The sequence below is a fragment of the Coenobita brevimanus genome, chromosome 53, assembly GCF_032717465.1.
Source record: "Coenobita brevimanus isolate Jiangsu-jjx chromosome 53, ASM3271746v2, whole genome shotgun sequence".
NCBI lineage: Eukaryota > Metazoa > Arthropoda > Malacostraca > Decapoda > Coenobitidae > Coenobita > Coenobita brevimanus.
In genome coordinates, this window is record NC_137006.1 from 31,738,854 (window position 1) to 31,745,391 (window position 6,538).

General features: G+C 40.0%; 1 pseudogene; it reads left to right on the top strand.

Annotated features, from left to right (window-relative positions):
* The first annotated feature begins 3,377 nt into the window (after positions 1–3,377).
* On the top strand, positions 3,378–5,581 carry LOC145400790 (uncharacterized; annotated as a pseudogene).
* Positions 5,582–6,538: the final 957 nt, after the last annotated feature.

The window sequence follows — 6,538 nt, forward strand, 5'->3', positions numbered from 1 at the left end:
AGTGTATTGTACTCTAGGCAGTAGTACCACTTCTTAAAAACACGTCTTTAAAGTGTATAAAAGTCTATAGGGCAACTAGTCCCGTTACACTGTTGCCAGAAAAAAGGACTCGCATCACGCGAGTTGACTTGCAACGAACTTATGTTGACGACTGTACACCTTGGTCCAGATATGAAGATACCAGATATTGATCACAGAGTGCCTCTTTCCCTTACTAAAAGAATGGTGCTAAGCCAAACAGCATCGATTTATGATCCACTAGGTTTAGTCATACCTGTTACAGTGCAAGCAAAAATCATAATGCGTGAACTACTGTCGCAGGTGAACATTATGAAGGATGGGAAAGAACAGAAATTAGGGTGGGATGATCCCATGCCTGTATGGATGCATAACAAATGGAAAATGCTTTTCAAAAATTTGTGTGGATTGATGATGGTGAAGTTTAAGAGATGTATAAACCTTATATTTCTGTAGGAATGCCAATGTTGGTTATCTTTTCTGATGCTAGTCTTTATTCTTACGGTGCTTGTGCATACATTAGATAGAAGCTAATTAATGGAGAGTTTTCAAGCAAACTTTTGGCTGCTAAGAATAGAATCGCACCCACTAAACAATTGACAGTCCCAGACTAGATCTCTGTGCTGCTGTTCTTGCCTGTAGATTGAGACATAAGATTGTGGCAGAGATGGATTTCGAAATTAGTTCAGTCATGCATATTGTAGACTCATCTGTTGTAAGAGCTGAGATACAAAAGGAATCCTATGGATTTGGTACTTTTGTAGCCAGGAAAATAGCAGAGATTCAGAAAAAAACAGACCCTGGTGAATGGTGGTGGGCACCTACTAATTGTAACCCAGCAGACATGACTACTAAACCATGTTATCCACATGAGCTCCATTCAGACTCAGTATGGCCAAAAGGACCATGGTTTCTCGCTCTACCTATTGAAGGTTAGCCCATTAGCCAGCCTTGTGCTAATGAACTACCGGATAGGATAAATGTGACCATTCATTCTCATGCAGTTGTTGTTAATGACAAGGATAATCTGGATGTAATAGATCTGAGCAAGTTTAGTAGTTACATTAAACTGTTGAAGACTGTTGTCAGAATATTGTTGGCTGCTCAGAATAAGTCTCTTAAAGCAGTACTAGAGGAACCCAATGCATATTTCTTGAATAAGTCAGAAAGGGTATTAAGTAAAGGTGCACAGAAATCATTGTGATAACCGGAGAACTAAATATCGACGACTAGATGACAATGGTCTTGTTGTAGTAGGGCAGAGAATTGCTAACTGGCTGAAGGACAACTGGAACCAAGATAGATCTGTTCTCTTGCCAACCAATCATCTGTTTATACGATTATATATTCAGCATCTTCATAAAATCGATCATGCAGGCATCGAGGTTACATTAACTAAACTGCAGTCAAAGTTTTGGGTACCTGGTGCGAGGAGAATAATCAAGTCGGTGAATGCAAAATGTGTTACTTGTAGAGAACTGGAAAGAGTAATTGCGGGAAAGATCATGGGTCAAAACCCATATGAAAGGTCACAACCTACTCCTCCCTTTTATAGAACTGGAATATATTTATTTGGTCCTTTTCTAGTTAAGGACACAGTTAAACGGAGGACCAAAATGAAAGTATATGGAGTAATATTTAACTGCTTTGTGTGTAGAGCAATTTACCTAGATCTCACAGAGGGTTATGATTGTGAGAGTTTCCTTATAACACTAACGAGGTTCATATCAGTCAGAGGTTTTCCCAGTGTTATGCATTCAGATGGGGGTACCCAGTTTGTGTCAGCCAACTAAGAACTCAGAGAGATAGTTAGCAAGTGGGATATGAGTAAGATTTTAGCATTTGGTGCAGGTGAGGGAAGGAAGCGGTCATTTAATAAGTCTTCTGATGCACCTTGGGAAAACGGGTGTAGTGAATCCCTTATTAAGTCAGTGAAGAGATCAGTGGTTTTAGCATTCTCTCCTTTGGTGAGCTACAGACTGTTCTGTCTGAGGTGGTCAATTGGTTGAATGAAAGGCCTATTAGCATCAAACCTGGGTCTGACCCTTACCTGGGAACATACTCTTACTTGTGCCCCAGTGGTTCCCATGCCGGGAATCGAACCCGGACCTCCTTATTCTTGGTAGGGCAACGAATAAAGTCCCAATTGGGTTATGGACAGAGACTAGAGATCAAAGAAAGAGACTACAAATGATTGAAAAAGTTGTCTCATCATTTTGAAAAAGATGGAATCGTGGTTCTTTTCCAACGCTGATTGTTCGACAGAAATGGCACTCTGAGTACAGGAATATGAGACCAGGGGACATTGTCTTAATTCAGGATAGTAATACTGTAAGGGGAAAATGGAGGATGGCACAAGTAGTGACAGCTGAGCCAGGACGCGATGGTAAAGTTAGGGATGTTACAGTGCGGTACAAGACTCAGAGTCCAGGTAGCACATACAAAGGTCACAGTGATTTAGTGGTAGAGCGTTCTGTTCATCGTTTAGTGGTGATTTTGCCAATTGAAGAGTAGGATGGAGCTAGACAGGATACCTAAATTGTGGTGGGGGAGTGTATTTGGAATTTTTTATTATTAACGTATTCATTTTCCTCATTTGTTGTGCTTGTTTGAAGATATGCTTGTTGCTTGGTTTAGATATTGTTATATGTGTTTAGTTAAATTTGTATACATTTACTTGTCGTTCTTTGTGCTCCAAAAACTTCATTGTATATTATCGTATGGATTATATACCAGAGTATGCACTGTTCATATATAAATTACTATACAAAAATGGTGTATACGCTTTTTGTGTCTCCATTGTTTCTCGAGAATTATGGGTACTGCTTCCCGCTCTTTGGTTCGATTTGAGTGATGTCTGGGGCAGTTTTAGATCGGTCCTGATCAGTGACTGTTCGGATTCGGAGAGCACCCATTTCTCACTATTCACCACTCATCATTTGGGAGGCAACGTTGTGAGTACTTTATTCATGATGACTCTTATGCACTCTTATCATATTCATTATTCATTTTATATTTTGATCAGTTGCAACAGACATTAGTTTATTAAATGAATGTGTTCCCTATCCCCAGCTTTGTTACGGCACTGTCTTATCATATTGTGATCTGTTGCAACAGACATTAGTTTATTATGTGAATGTGTTCCTTATCCCCAGCTGTGTTACGGCATTGTGTTGTTATAACTTATCCACTTCGTATAGTCATTATGTTTCATGTGATTATGACCTTGGTGTATTGAGCTGTAATATAAACCTTTGTTCTCAGGTCGAAACCCCACTATCGTATTAAATACATGGTTTTACGACATGCTGCTTTGATTGACTAGTGATACATTTCGACAACGAGCCGAAAACTTCAGTATGGAACTTTTGGAGGACACTAAGAAGCATCGAGCCGCAGCAAAAACGAAGTTTTCCAGGAAGGTGAAACTGTTCGAGGAACGAATGTCAAAGGAAGACCCGCCGGAAGTTTTGGAAATCATATATTCTGAGGTATGCCAAGCTTTTGAAGCAGTTGAAGCATTACATGATAAATATGTGTCTGTGCTGGATACTGAGGATGCACATACCAAAGTGATATTGTTAGATGTGATCAGTACATATTGGACTTGGAACTAACGAAAGAGGATATTCACTCAAAATTGATTAAAAGGAAAAACGTACTTAGTAAAGATGAAAAGGAATGTACACGGGTGAAAGTATAATCATTAGAGCCTCCTAAATTTGATGGAAATATCAGAGATTATCCTACATTTCGTAAAGACTTTGAAAGACTTGTTTCATATAATTGTGGGAGAGATCCGTATGCACCGAAATCATGCTTGGTGGGGGAAGCTTTGAATGTTGTGAAAGGTGTGGAAGATAGTTATACCAAGATGTTAGAGAGATTAGATGAAAAATTTGCACATCCTGGTAAGCTTGTAGATGCTGTTGTAGGTGAAATTAAAGCACTGAAACCTGTTCCAGAGGGAAATCATAAGAAATTCACTGAGATGGTTAACGTGATAGAAATGGGTTGGCTAGACCTACAGAAAATGGGGCTTGCAACTGAAATGAACACTACTACAATGATGACTCAGGTGGAAAAATTGTTACCGACCAATCTGAAGCGAGAATGGGTATTAGTGGTCCAGGAAGTGAAAGACAGTAGCAAAATGTTTGAAGAACTGTTGAAATTTTTGTTGAGAGAAAAGGTCATTGAATATATGGAAACTGATCTGAGAGGACCATCACCTTGTAAAGCTATGGTGCATGGTTGTGTGAGTGATGAAACTAGAGATTCTACGGATATAGTTACTGTAATAAAGAAATTACAGGAAAGTCAAGAAAAACATCAAAAACAAGGTATGATTAACGTGACCCAGAACATGACCCAACTCATGTCTAACTTGGTAGAAAACTCGGCTAAATCACAGGAACTTGGGACAAAGACTAAGCACGCAGATGTTAAATTATATACTAGTGCAACTAAGAGCTGTTGGTTTCATGACTCGAACACACATGGTATTACAGAATGTGCTGGGTTTAAGAATTTAGATAGTCGGGTTAAACTGGACTCTATTCGTAAGAATGGCGCATGTTTCAGCTGCCTTCATATTGGTCACTTCAGTAACAATTGCCCCAAGAGAAGGCCTTGTGACGTCAAGAATGAATGTAAAGGCCCTTGTGGAAGACCACACCATCACAGCTTACACAACTTGTTTACTAATGACACAATGCCAGATAATGTTAAGCGAGCAACCAACAACTTGCTCTCACGTGATGGGGTTTTACTTATGGTCAGCAGCGGTAACAGTAAGGATCAGACTATATCAACATTGTGGGATCCTGGGTCAAATATAACTTGAATAACACACAGAATGGCACGAAAGCTTGGACTAAACGGCAGAGATGTGAAACTATCAGTGACTAGAGTGTGGAACCTGACTGAAATGTATGAGAGCAAAGAATATGTAGTTCCTTTGATTGATGCTACTGGTGACGTATGGGAGGTGAGAGCCTGTGGTATAGAGGAAATAACCTCCAGTATATCTGAAGTCAGTACAAGTCATGTAACTCATTTGCTGGAGGTACAGCCCCATGACATTGAAAGGCCTTGTGGCAGAGTAGACATGTTGGTGGGATCGGATTTCTGTGGTTTAATACCCAGGATAGTAAAGACGGTGGGAAATTTGTAGTTGAATCAGTTTGGATTTTGTATACGTGGGTCTCATCCCATGTTAAACAGAACTGACACAAATGGGAATAATGTAAGTGTACGCATTCACCATTTGGCATGTGCGTTAAGCGTGAATTATATCAACACTGAACCAAGGACTGGATTAACTAAGCAGTTGGATGATTTCGTTGCTATAGAGAACTTAGGTACACAGTGTACACCTAAATGTGGCAACTGTAGATGTGGTAAGTGTCCGGTAGGGGCAAACAACTATAATATAAAGGAAGAGAGAGAATTAGCTCTAATTAATCAGGGCCTTAATCACGATCAGATAAGTAAACGTTGGACTGGATTAAAGATCCCAGTAATCTTCCCAATAATGTGTCACATGCTGTTGCTCACATGAAGTCTACAGAAAAACGTCTTTTAAAACTTGGAGTAGAGTATACTCAGATTTATCAGGCTCACATAAAAGACATGGTGAATAGAGGAGTAGCCAGAAAACTTGAGAAGAGTGAATTGCTTGAGTTTAGAGGTCCCATACATTATATACCTCATCATGAAGTTTTAAAACCTGACTCATCAAACACGCCTCTGAGAATTGTATTTCATTCTTCTTCTTGTTACATGGGTCATGTACTGAATGATTACTGGGCAAAGGGATGTTAGAATATGAAGCTTCCATAATGTGGTTTGAAATCTAATGGTTCGAAACCAAGTGCTGGTATTCATTGTTTACTTGTTTCGTGATGGTAGGCACGAGCTCAGTTGCTGCTGTACCATAGCCCAATAGACATACCAACTTACAAGGTCTCTCACTACGCCTTATAATCCTGAAGAATATCAAAACAACTGAATAATATAACATGGTGGTTGCGGTGGGATTCATTCAACGTTGGTTGTGAGCTGGTTCTTCTGTGTGTCCTGTGCTGCTGTTGTTACCACATTATGCAGACGGGAAATGCCGGCGGCTCTACCACTAGTACTGCGTCTGGGGCTAGTACTGGCTTCCCAAAGAGATGGTGGCAAGACCTCTTCGGTTGCAGTGGAAGGGGTACAGACTGCTCCCCATCATCTTGCACCACCCAGGAGTTTGGACATGCAGTCTTCCCATGTAGCTGACGATTGGAGACTATGGCGTCAAGTATTTGAGAACTATTTGGTGCTGTATGGTATGGAGCTTAGACCAGAGAAGTTTAAGGTGGCCCTGTTTGAGAATTGTATCGGGCTGGATGCTCTCAAGATTATCAACAGTATGAAGTTTGGTCCAGCTGAAAACAGAGGAGTACTTGCTGATGTGATTAAAAAGTTTAAGCAAATAATTGTTGGTGAACAAAAAGAATTTTTTCACAGATTTAAGTTT